This window comes from Carcharhinus amblyrhynchos, chromosome 11 (assembly GCF_965287045.1).
Source record: "Carcharhinus amblyrhynchos chromosome 11, sCarAmb.v2.hapA, whole genome shotgun sequence".
Classification (NCBI taxonomy): Eukaryota; Metazoa; Chordata; class Chondrichthyes; order Carcharhiniformes; family Carcharhinidae; genus Carcharhinus; species Carcharhinus amblyrhynchos.
Window position 1 is genome coordinate 61,833,759 of NC_137334.1, and position 13,263 is coordinate 61,847,021.

The 13,263-nt window shown below is 42.1% G+C and overlaps 1 protein-coding gene across 2 annotated transcripts in view; it reads right to left on the reverse strand.

Annotated features, from left to right (window-relative positions):
- Nucleotides 1–11,061, reverse strand: part of znf148 (zinc finger protein 148) — a 54,132-nt gene extending 43,071 nt beyond the window's left edge. For both annotated transcript variants that reach the window (XM_080199240.1, XM_080199239.1), the window contains exon 1: nucleotides 10,942–11,061. The gene's annotated coding sequence lies outside the window, so the exon portion shown is untranslated. The remainder of the gene's footprint in view (nucleotides 1–10,941) is intronic.
- Between the last annotated feature and the right edge of the window lie 2,202 nt (nucleotides 11,062–13,263).

Consider the following 13,263-nt stretch of genomic DNA (forward strand, 5'->3'; position numbering starts at 1 on the left):
ACCCTGTCTACATTTTGCCACTGTCTTAGCAAAGCAGCCAGCATAATTAAGGGCCCCATGCATTCTGGACATTCTCTCTTCCACCTTCTTCCGTCGGGAAACAAATATAAAGTCTGAGATCACGTACCAATCAACTGAAGAACAGCTTCTTCCCTGCTGCCATCAGACTTTTGAATGGACTTACCTTGCATTTAGTTGGTCTTTCTCTACACCCTAGTTATGACTGTAACACCACATTCTGCACTCCCTTGTTTCCTTCTCTATGAACATTATGCTCTGTCTGTATAGCATGCAAGAAACAATACTTTTTAACTGTCTGCTAATGTGACAATAATAAATCAAATCAAAATAAAATGCCTTCCACATGGATGATGATGGAATACCCAAGCAGGTCTTCTATTGTCCCAGGGCCAAACCACATCAAGGTGCTCAGTACAAATGAGACAGCCTAAAAAAAAAGAGCCTGACAAACTACTGCATTGTAGACCACCTCTCTGGGAGAGAACACTGCAGACAATCAACCCATATAGAGGCAAAAAAAAATTTGGTTCAACATGTTTCAAGGACCATCTACACAAAACTCGCAATATCCAAATGTGCCCAGAGGAAGGCCAGGAGTGGCAGAGCTGCAGAATTCCCCCAAAACACTAACAACGACTCTGTGAAATGCTGGTTCTGTGGCCATCCATGCCAATCCCACATCAGACAATGCAGTACCCACAGAAGACCAATCATTCATACTCAGTCATACTTGAACAATGAGGAGTCTGCCACAAATCAACATTCCAATTAAATTCACAAGATTTACCATGACTTTCCAATAAACTCTGTACAATTAGGACAACAGAATTGCAAATCTTCTACCCAAGTTCACAAACTGATGTGAGGTTAAATACAGCAACTGAAGGGCAATCAGTTTCACTTATAATGACGGGAAGGTTTTTACAAACAATAATGTGAATAAATTAAGGATCTGTAAAGAACACTGTTAATCAACTTGCATGAGCTTTTTGATGAGGTAACAGAGAGGTTTAATGAGGGTAATGTGGTTGATGTTGTGTACAGGGACTTCCAAAAGGCGCTTGATTAATTGCAACACAATTGACTCATCAGCAAAGTTGAAGTTCATAGAATAAAAAAGACAATGCCAGCATGGATGCAAAATTGTCTGAGAGACAGAAGACAAGAAAATAGTATTCCATGGTTATTTTTCAGACGGCAGGAAGAAAAATAGTAAATTCCCTAAGGGTTGATATAAGGACAATGGCTTTTCTTGATCGACAAGAGGACATTGGTTGGTTGAATTGGGCAGATACAAAGCAGATAAAATTTAATGCAAAAATATGAAACGGTTGATTTTGACAGGAAGAACGAGAAAAGAATATAAAATTAAAGATGTAATTCTAAAGAGGGTGAAGGAGCAGAGGGAGCTGGGAGTATATATGCACAAGTTGTTGCAAGTTGGTACAACAGGTTGAGAAAGCTGTTAATGAGGGTTTTGGGATTCTGGGCTTTATTAATAGAGGTATAGAAAAGGGCCATGGAATATATAAGCAAATGAAAATCTTTGTGAACATTGGTTTAACCTCAACTGGACTACTGCATCCAATTCTGGACACAAGGCTTTAGAAAGGAAGTGAAGATACAGGAGATGGTGAAGAAAACATGAGATTGGTTAGAAGTGAGACACTTCAGTCAAGTGGATTAAACAGGTGAAGCTAAACATTCTTCTCTTTTAAGAAGAGAAAGTTGGGAAGAGACCAGATAGAACCATTCAAGATCATGAGGGGTCTGCACAGGATAAAGTTCCCATCGACAGAAAGGTCTGGAACCAGAGGACATTGATTTAAGGTGCCTGGCATTAAAAAAAAGAGACAAGATGAAGAAAAATGTTTTCACGCAGAGTGGCTAGGATCTGGGACGCACAGCCTAAGAATTGGATAATTATCCAATGAGAAAAATATTGCATGGCTACAGAGAAAAGGCACAGAGTGGGATTAACTGAGTTGCTTGAAAGCCTGTCTGAACATAATGGCCAAATGGCCTGCCTTTGTGCTGTACCCATTCCATGCGGGGGGGGGGGGGGGGGGGTTTACCTAGGAGAGGTAGAAAGAGATGCCACTACAATTATGAGGGAAATGACACTAAAGGAAAACTGATTCTAAAGTCACGAATAAACACTTCCCAAATGGCTGTTGACTAAAAAAAAAGCAGATGGGTTCTAATCACCTTTGTGGATAGTGCTGAAATGTAGCTCAAATCAACCTTTTTCTGCTCCCATCTCACTTAACACTTTCAGTGGAATGGGACTCCGGTAGTCAAGCTTCTGTACTTCAGTGACCAGCCCCCACAGTACAGCTGCTCTGCTGAAGAAACAAGCCACTGTGTTTAATTTATAAACCTAAAAATTCCTTTCCTACTCTTAATTTTTTTTCAAGCTCTCATCTGCTCTGCTCCAAAAGCCACTGGGTCAAGCTAGGGGCCAGTCTTACTATAACTTCTGCCAAGTGATCATACTTGGCACAGGAGCCACAGCAGGCATCAGCACTTTATTCAGCCCACTGGCAGCATTAGCAGCTCAGCACAAAGTCTTTCAGGCAATGCCCACAAACTTGCCATTAAGACAGCATCAAAACTGCAAACTCCAATTGATTCTGCCCCTCTATTTCCCAGGAACCAAAGGCTAACGCAGCAGCACCCCAAGAATTAAGATCAGCATGCTCTAAACAGACAAAACCAGGGACCCTGCTGGTCTGCACCACTGCCATACCATGCATTTACCAACCAAGTCATTAAGAAGCTGAATATTTTTGATCTGTTACCAACAGCAACCAGGTAGCCACAGGTCATTCACTTTTTCTAACTACAGGATGTAAACTTTTGCTGGCAGAAGAATGGTTGACATTTTACTGTAGTCAATCATTGCTCAGCTAGTAGCACTCACATCTGAGTCACAAAGTTGTGGTTCAAATCTCATTCCAGAGTTGAGCACAAAAGTCAAGGCTGGTCCACAGCAAAGAGAAAGCGCTGCCCTGCCAGAGGCGTCATCTTCGGATGAGCCAGTGAACCGAAACTCCGTCTGTACCCTCAGACGAATGCAAAAGAGCCCATGGCACTGTTTTGAAGCAGAGCAGGGAAGTTAACCCCCAATCCCCAGCCAATAATTATCCCTCAATCATAAAAGTTTGCTCAGCACATAACTTTTTTTTTGGGAGTTTACTCGGCACAAAATTAGCTAACATGTTTCCTACATGACTACAGTGATTACACGTCAAAAGTACAGCACTAGCTGCAAACTTTGAGACATCCAATGGTCAAGTTTCACTTAATTCGGAACTGAACAATCACCACAGGCAGGTACACACTTCCTTTGTTTAAAGTGACCCGGTATTAGTGCAACAAATGGACCACTTTCTATTTGAGATGGCTGGTGTCAATATCAAGAACTCGCAGAGCACATCTGATATGGAGTAAATGTTCCTTCCACAAATGGACTTCAGCCTCAACTACACGGTAGTATAGAACATCTACTTCTCAAAATTGCTTTACTCAATTCTGAAACATTAAAATTTTCATTTGTATGTGCTATTTACATTGCTTAACTTGAATTATCACATAATTTGCTTAATTTAATTTATTTTTGCATTAAATATCAGTTTCCACTATTTGTAGTCTTTTTTAAATTAAAACATGACCTATTAGTAGACTTTTGTGATATTGCCAATTGATGAAAAAAATAGGGGTAGTTTTAGATACAGGAACTGGATTGAAACTGCCCAAGCTGGTCAAGGGTGAATTCTAAGTTGGGTTACTCGGCAAAAGACTGCTCTTTAAGCCAGGCATCTTTCCAAGGATATTTACTTTTAAAATTAAAGAGACACACACTCAAGGATAAGGTCATTATAACAAGCACTACTTAACCATAAATATATACTATAATTAAGAGGTTAGCACTATAGTGGAAACATAAGAACATTATATGCAGTGCGCATTTCACATTTGTGTCAGAGTAACAGTGCAGTCATTCAGCTGCCCACATTAACACTGCAGTTATAATATTTAACTGTAGCTTGGAATTAAATTAGATGTTTAGCAGAGGTCCCATTAGGCCAGTCAGGTAGATTGTAAATGAACCCAGAGCAGGAGCTTTCTCCCTGTGTCTGAGCTAACATTGACATCACGAACACAAATTGTCAATTATCTCATTACTCTTGGTGAGACCTTGCTAAGTAAGGTTTGCTTTTCACATTTCCCTATATTAAAGCAGTGCCATTTTATTAGATATTTTGCAACAACTTGAAGGCTATAAAACACTGTAAAAACAAGTTATTTTAAAAGTAATTTTATGAGGATACTGGTCCCTGTATCCCAGATGCTCGGGACAAGGTGCGTGTTCCAGATTTGGGGATTTCATGGATTTTGGGTCTTGGATGGTGCGTTTATAAAATATGTATAAGAAATAAAATTGAAAAAAGATTTTTATTTGTTTTTGTTCATTATTTTTTAATTATTAATTCATGCATGTCACCAGCTAAGCAAGCATTTATTGCCCATCCCTAAATGCCCTTGAGAAGACAGTGGTGAGCTGTCTTCTTGGACTGCTGCAGTCCCTGTAGTGCAGATACACCCACTGTGCTGTTAGGGAGGGAGCTTCAGAATTTTGACCCAACAACAGGTGAAGGAACAACGACATAATTCCAAGTCAGGATGGTGAGGGGCTTGGTGAGGAACTTGCAAGTTGTGATGTCCCTATATTTCTGCTGTCCTTCCAGATGGTTGTGGATTTGGAAGGTGCCATTTAGTTTGAAGCTTTCTAAAGTTTATTTATTAGCGTCACAAGCAGGCTTACACTAACACTGCAATTAAATTACTGTGAAAATCCCCTAGTCGCCTGTTTGGGTACACTGAGGGAGAACTTAGCATGGCCAGTGCACCTAACCAGCACATCTTTTGGACTGTGGGAGGAAACCAGAGCACCTAGAGGAAACCCACAAGGACGTGGGGAGATTGTGCAAACTCCGCACAGACAGTGACCCAAGCTGGGAATCGAACCCTAGCCTTAAGGAGCCTTGGTGAGTTTCTGCAACATATCTCATGTATGGTACACACTACTGTCACTGTACTTCAGCGGTCGAGGGAGTGAATGTTTGTGGATGGAGTGTTAATCGAGCAAGTTGCTTACTGGATGGCGTTCTTGGAACTGCACTCAGCCAGACAAGGGGAGAATACCCCAGCACATTCTTGACTTGTGCTTTTTAAATGGTGGACAAGTTTTAGGGAGTCAGGAGATGAGATACTTGCCACATGGTTCTCTGACCTGCTCTTACAGTATTAATGTGGCTGCTCCAGTCCAGTTTCCAGTCAATGATAACTCTCAGGATGTTGATACATCAACCAAAAAGGAGTCAGCTGCTGCACAGACATAGACCGGGAGGTTGACGGTTCAGATTCCGTCCTACTTTTTTGAAATATTTGCAACTTAAATTGTTTCAAATATGTGGATCTTTCTTTCAGGAACACCTCTTGTATTTTCTAAGCCCAGTTAATATGCTGCTCTGTAACAAAGAGCTGCTACTCCACTCCATGAATCAATTCCTCCGTAATGCTTATGCACCTGTCAGTGTACACTTCTTCCTGACCATCCATCATTATCACTCTCATTCATGACCTTGTTGCATATTTCACTATCTGTGAGCTGGAGCATCATTGTCAATATTCAGACAATCCTCACAGGTTTGTCATGTGCTGAAGCCATTCATGTATACTGATAAATATTCAACTTTTTTCTCCTTGGACCACAACAGCCACTAAAACCAGATTCAATTCCAGCATCACCATTTAGGAACATGGCAAACAGCCACAAGATGTGTCATCCATTTATCAAAATATCTTGGGGTACACCGACCCAGGTCTTTGCAGCACTCTAGACCACATCTTTTACACTGAATTCTTTTTGGAATTCCTTAAATCCCAAAATCTGTTGCATGCAATGAACATTTTGCACATCAATTCATGAATGTTCACACAATGTCATGATCCATGGTCTGAATGAAGAACGTACAGTTTTGGGGAGGGGAGGGGAAACAGAGTGGAAGTAAACTGAAAACATTATCTCTGATGAGGAGCTCTGCATCACGATAGAACCATAGAATCCCTACAGTGCAGAAAGAGGCCATTTGGCCCACTGAGTCTGCACCGACTCTCCGAAAGGGCATCCCACCTAGGCTCACCCCTCTGCCCTAACCCCGCGCATTTATCATGGCTAATTCACCCAACCTACACATCCCGGACACCAAGGGGAATTTCAGCATCACCAATCCACTTAACCTGCAAATCTTTGGATGTGCAGCACAGTCAAGGAACATCATAATTTTGTGGGAGGACCTACAGCCTGACTATGACCCCTGGTTTCAGGGTCAAAATAGATCTTGTACTAATCAAGGAAAATTGGTCTAGCTTGCTTATTAACCTTATAAACAACAGGAAAAACACTGAAAGACTGACGATTCTGACTTTTACCAATAATAAGCAATTTACACCTTTGGATACCTGCTGCATCCGAGTACAGAAAGCCATACTTAGAATCCCATTGGTACTGTCTCATTCGCAAGATAGGTAGTCATGGGAACATACCTCCAGTATAATAAAGTCGCATCAGCTTTGAAAACCCTGCTCTTAGATCTTCTTCCAATATTACTGCAGAAAAATCATCTTCGGTCATTGCTCCTGCAAGTCCACAGTCAGCTGCAGCTTTTTCACCACGTACTTTCAACAGACGTAAACCATGACATTTGAAAAACTTGTTATACCACCCTGAGAAGCATTGACATGTTGTTGTTAGACTGAACTCTTCACAGAACTTTTCACTGAGCCATGATAACAAAGCAATCCAATGGATATTTCTCACTCCGATGCAGCCTGATCCATTCCAGTAACACTTACTTGCATGGATAGTCTTTGACTGAGAGAGTGTTTTCCCATTATCCATTAATTTGTCATCATTGTCATCATAAAATTTAAGTAACTTTGTCTTTTGCTTCTTCAAATCATAAATGTTCGAAGTATCAGCAACATGGGTGGGTGGCACAGTGGTTAGCACTGTTGTCTCACAGCGTAAGAGACACCACTTTGATTTCAGGCTTGGCTGGTTGACTGATTGACTGTGTGGAGTTCGCACTTTCTCCCCATGTCTGCGTGAGTTTCCCCCAGATGCTCCAGTTTTCTCCCACACTCCAAAGATGTGTAGGTTAGGTTGATTGTTGATGCTAAACTGTGCCTTAGTGTCCCGGGGTGTGTTTGTTAAGGCGATTAGTAGGATAAATACATGGGGTTATGGAGATAGGATCTGGGTAAGATGCTCTACTGAAGAGTCGGTGCAGGCTCAATGGGTTCAATGGCCTCCTTCTGCACTGTAGGGATTGGGTGATCCTAGTCTGTGATATCCTTCACTTAATCCTTTCTCAGAGGTGCCTTTCTCTAGACACCCTTGTAACTCCACTTTTTGCTTGTGACAAATATTTTCTCTTGGTGCTCTACCAGCCACAAAATTTCATGCTGGCCTTTCCGTCATGTAACCAAGGATAATAAAATAGAATTACTGAGATACATGTTCGAACTGTATGTACAGGCAATCGATGCAGAAATCAGTGGCATCACCAAATAAAGCCCAATGAAGTTGCCAATTTCAAATTCCCACACATGGCACCGTTGTTGAGTGTAGCTGGCTTTTGGGTTCTTCCAATTTTTGGAATAGCAGTTAAGAGGTCTGGTGCCTGTTCTATAAAGAGTTCAACTGAGTCTATTTGCTTCAGTTGTGTGAGACAATATAGCATTCACCATGAAAATAATTTAACGCCACCCAAACTGAAATAAGATTTCTGAAATGTTCAGGACACTATCCAGCATGACTACATTTTATAAATAATCTTCCCACAGATGGTAATTTGTTACTTCAGTAACAAAGAGCAGTTAACTTGTAGAGGGCTACAAGGCTGTAATCTGAAGTTACATTTATATAATAGAGGGTAATAAATGTAGCTAAATAGGACATGCATGAACCTGCGGTCCTGAACAGTGCCCTGCTTAAAACTATTGTCTTCTCTGAGGTCTGGGTATAACCTAATGCACCACTTTGATGACAAGCGGCAATTACCTGAAGGATCATTGAATAATACAGCACATTAAGAGCCCATTCGGCCCATTATGCATTTGCTGGTTCTTTGATAGATCTATCCAGTTAGACCCCCTCTCCTTCTCTACACACCTGCAATTTTTTTCCCCGGCAGGCGCATATTTAAATTCCCCTTTAAAAGTTAACATTGGAACTTCGCATTGCACATCCTAGCAACTCACTCAACAAGAAACTTTTGCCAATTTTATTAAATGTGTATCCTCTGGGTTACTGATCACTCCAGTCATGAGTGAAACCAGTTTCTCCCCATATAGACAATCAAGACCCTTCATAATTTTGAACGCCAATCAAATTTCCTCCTAGTCCTCTCTGCTCTAAGTTGAATAATCCCAAATTTTCCACTGCCTCCACATACTTGAAGCCCCCCATTCCTGGGATGATTCAAACTGGTGTCATCTGAAACCTCTTCGAGATCTTGACACTTTTAATTTTTTTTCTTTCATGGCATGTGGGCATAACAGGCAAGGCCAGCATTTGTTGAATTGAGTTGCTCAATAGAGCCATTTCAGAAGACAGTTAAGAGTCAACCACATTACTGTGGGTTTGGAGTCACCACGTAGGCCAGACCAAGTAAGGTTGGCGGATTTCTTTCCCTAAAGCACATTATTGAACCATTTTATGAAATTTTTATGAAAATCAATGCTGGTTTCAAGATGAACATTACATTAGCTTCAATTCCAGATTTTTTTTTAAATTGAAATTAAGTTCCACCAGCTGTTTTGGTGGGATTTGAGCCCATGTCCCCCACAGAATTAGCCTGGGCCTCTGGATTACTGGTCCAGTGACAATATCATTAATTACACCACCATGTCCTTTACACAACCATCTCCTGCCTAACCTATCTTTACTAGTGCTCAGAATTGAACACAATACTCTAGCTGAGGTCTAAACCATGACTTTTAAAGATTTGAACATAATTTTCTTGCTATTACACTGTGAACTTTAATTAATAAATCCAAGGATCCCATAAACATTTCATAATCACATAAGCTTTTTAAACAGATTCATCATCATCCTGCCACCAAAAAAGTACGTACATGTCTCTCTATTCCTCCATCACCATTAAAATTGCACCATTCCATTTACACTGTTTCTCCTCGTTCTTCCACCCAAAATCTGGCACCTCATTTTTCCCAGTAAATACCAACAGTCATGTATACAGTGCCACTGCCCCATTAATCATATGGGATTAAATGTTATCACCTAGTCTATTATGTGAGACTTTAACAAGATGATTAAAAAATTTAATTTTAAAAACTATCTAATAAAATTGAATGCACCCTCTATCTACCACCTATGTTGTGCTGCATTACGCGGCCATTCCTTGAATAAGACATTAAGCCAAGACCCCTATTTTGTTGGATCACAAAAAGCAAAGATCCTGTAATGCTCCGCCAATCAATATTTCACTCTCAACCAACAATTTACAAAAAAAAACTGGCCATCTACCTTACAAATTTAGGCAAATTGGCTACCAGATTTTTCTTCATAATAATTACTGCACTTCCCAGATGCATAGATTTGCACATTCTGTCAACAATGGGGGCAACAGCAGAAAAATATAGAAAATGTTGGAAAAACTCAGCAGGTCTGGCAGCATCTAGAACAGAGTCAACATTTTGAGGTTGGATTCCCAGAAAGGGACATCCTTTCACTTAACTTTTTTTCTGTTTGAGTTTTTCCAGCATTTTGTGTTTTTGTTTCAGAGTCCAGCATCTGCAGTATTTTGTCTTTGTGACAGAAAAATGTACACTGGCTGAAAAAAATTTTCAAGTTAACTGCTGTGTGTGTGTGTGTGTGGGGGGGGTGCTTCTATTTTCAGAGATCACCAGGAAGCACAGGTAAAAATGAGGATGTTGGTGGTGTTGCATTCCATTTAATGCATTCAAATGGAGCGCGGGGGGGGGGGGCTGCCAGAGAAAAGCATTGAACAAAATACAGCTGTTTTTCCACGGGGGGGGGGGAAGGGGGTCGGCAGTAGTGATTAGCACTGCTGCCTCACAGCACCAGGTACCAGGGTTTGATCCCCAGATTGCACTGTCTGTGCGAAGTCTGAACATTCTCCCCACTGTCAGTGTACATTTCCTCTGGGTGCTCTGGTTTCCTCCCACAAGTCCAGAAGACGTGCATTGGCCGTGCTAAAATTCTCCCTCAGCGCACCTGAACAAGTCGCCAGTGTGGCGACGAGAGGATTTTTGCTGTAACTTCATTGCAGTGTTAACGTAAGCCTACTTGTGACACTAATAAATAAACTTTAAACTTAAAGCAGGTAGAAACGAGGACATTGCTGGTGTTGCATTCCATCTAATGCATTCATAGAGGTAGGACGGGAAGCACTGAACAAAGTACAGCATTTTGCTAGCTGGGTGAAGGGACATCTGCCCTCTCTCAGCAGCAGCAGGCAGGATGTGCTAGGGGCACAGAGAGAGGAGAGCTGTGTGTCTGGGCCACTACAATGGTTATTGTGACATCACAAACAAATGGAACACCAATCGCTGCTCTGGAATGCGCTGTAACATTGTCCAGCGCGCGGGGAGGGAGCACTCATTCATAAAACTCCATTCATTCATCAGCTGCAGCCCAGCACTGCCCCTTCCAGACAGGTAGAGCTAGCAAGTCCCCCCTGCCAGTCCCTTTGTGGGAGCTCGGGCCTGTGCTGCCCCAAAGCAGCGCAGTTCCTTCACATTCTTACCCCTGCCCACTCACCGCCTCACCAAGGGCGGTCAGCCGCTGCCTGTCTCCACACGTACCTTGCCCCCGGCCGCACTCTTCCCCTCCGCTGTAACTTTTTTTTTGTTTCCTCTCTCTCCAATCCTCTCTCACACCCTCGCTCTGTTTTCAGATTCTTTCATGATGGCCGCTACCCACAAAGCCCCGAGATGGCAGCTGCGCATGCGTCTCATTGCTTCCCAGTCCCTCTCCAGTATGGGCTTTTCACTCTTGCGGGGGACTCTGGGAAAGCCTTCCTCCATTACCGTTTAGAGCCAGCCAGAGGCTGCAGACTTGGCAGTAATCACTTTTAGCCTATTTCTGCCACTAACATTAAAATACATCATAATATTTCATCACCTGCTGGTACGGAACTTGAGTACCACTGTAAGTTAAAGAAACACACGCACTGCCAAAACTTTTCACCTTGCAGTCAACAGGACAGATTCGCAAGAATAACAAATCTCGAAGGTAACGACAATTTATTCTTCAAGAGAAGAGGGTACTTATTGGTCAGCAAGCAGACTTTGACTCATAGAGGATGATCAAGAAGAACGCACTAGGGAAAAGTTGATTGCCAAGATTTCTTTAATATTCAAACCTGGAAAGCCAACATTGAGTGATTAAGACATTGCATTGGGGACTGAACTGGAGAATAGCAATCCCCTAAGCTTTCATTTTTGTTGACAAAAAATGCAATATACGTGAAATAATTCCTCTGGGGCTGGGATCCCTTCACCAAATTCAAATTTCTTTATATCGTTAGCAAGACCCTGACAGGTACTTCCTTGTACAAAGTCTCATAACACCAGGTTAAAGTTCAACAGGTTTATTTGGTAGCTACCAAATAAACTTGTTGGACTTTAACCTGGTGTTGTGAGACATCTTACTGTGTTTACCCCAGTCCAACACCAGCATCTCCACATCAGATACTTCCTCATACAGAGTATAAATCTAGAGTGCCAGTAACTGTGACATTCCACATTATATGCACAGGCAGAGCTCCCTGATTGGACAATCCACTACTGCCTTAATCAGAGAGGTTGTGTTTTAAGAGGTTCTCATTAAAGAATTAGACTCCTCCCCCTCTAGGTCTAAGGAACATTGGTGGTTCATTCACCTTGTGTGCTTGTTGAGGTGTTTAAGTGTCATGTCCAGATCCTCATGGTCCGCATCTGATGTAGGTGGGGTGTAGTGAACCAGTGCTTATCTCTTTCGTTTAGAGTACTGGGGCATGGGTTCATTCCCTTCTTCAGGTAGTGAGGGAGTAGACACTGCTAAGTCCGTTGTGTCCATTCCAGGCTCAGAGGCTCCAACGACTTAAGATGGAGATTGGGAGCCGGCAGGTCTCAGAGGTTTTTCCAAGGCTCCCAACATATTGGGCATCATTTGTTCCTGAACAGCCCAAGAATTTAATGTTCTCAACTGGTCCAGGTGTTTTCTCAAGATGACACCCCTACACAGACTTTGTAGGAAACTGGTCAACCATGCCTTGTAGCCATACAGGGAAATTCCCATGATTTTTCATAATATTTTGTTTTACGTATCTCTCACATGTGATGTTGTTATGGGTTCAGTTGAATGTCCATGAGCAACTTGGCTGGTGCTATTCTGGGAGTCACGTAGGGGTTGTGTTGTCAAACAGTAACCTGGAGGATTTGATGTCCAAAGAGACCGTTTCTTTAAGCCTGCTTTCAAGGTCTGGAGTGTTCTTTCTGCAAGGCCTTTAGATGATGAGGTTCATGACACTGTTCTCATGTTTTGCACTCCATTCAACTTCACAAAAGAGGTGAATTCCTAGTTGGTAGACGATGGTCCATTTATCAAAAGACAGCACCTCCAGGATCCTGTGTATCTTGAAGGATGTGTGAAGTTTCTGTACCGTTGTTCTCGTATTCAATGAGTGCACCATGTGTACGTCCAGCCATTTGGAGTGTACATCTACAATTGTGAGGAACAATGAGCCCATGAATAGATCAGCATAATTGATGTGTAGTTGAGTCCATGGACTACCCAGCCATTCCCAATGGTGTAGAGATGATGGCTTCTGCCCTTGTTGACATTGCTGACATTGAGCATGAGCACAGTTATATCTATCCATGTCTGTCCACCAGACATAGCTCCTTGTGAGTATCATTATTTTTGTCACTTTTGGGAGCCATGGTCATGTTCAGCCAGGATGGGACGGTGGCCTTGGCTGGTGCCAGCAACTCTTGATCCCCATAAGAGTATGCCATCTTTTACGATCAGCTGCTCTCTCTGACTCCAATATAGGTGGAATTCTGTAAGGGCTTTTTGGTTTCCTCTGTCAGTGCTAGCTGTTTCAATTTAGTGAGGACTGGATCTTTTTGAATCCAGAGTTG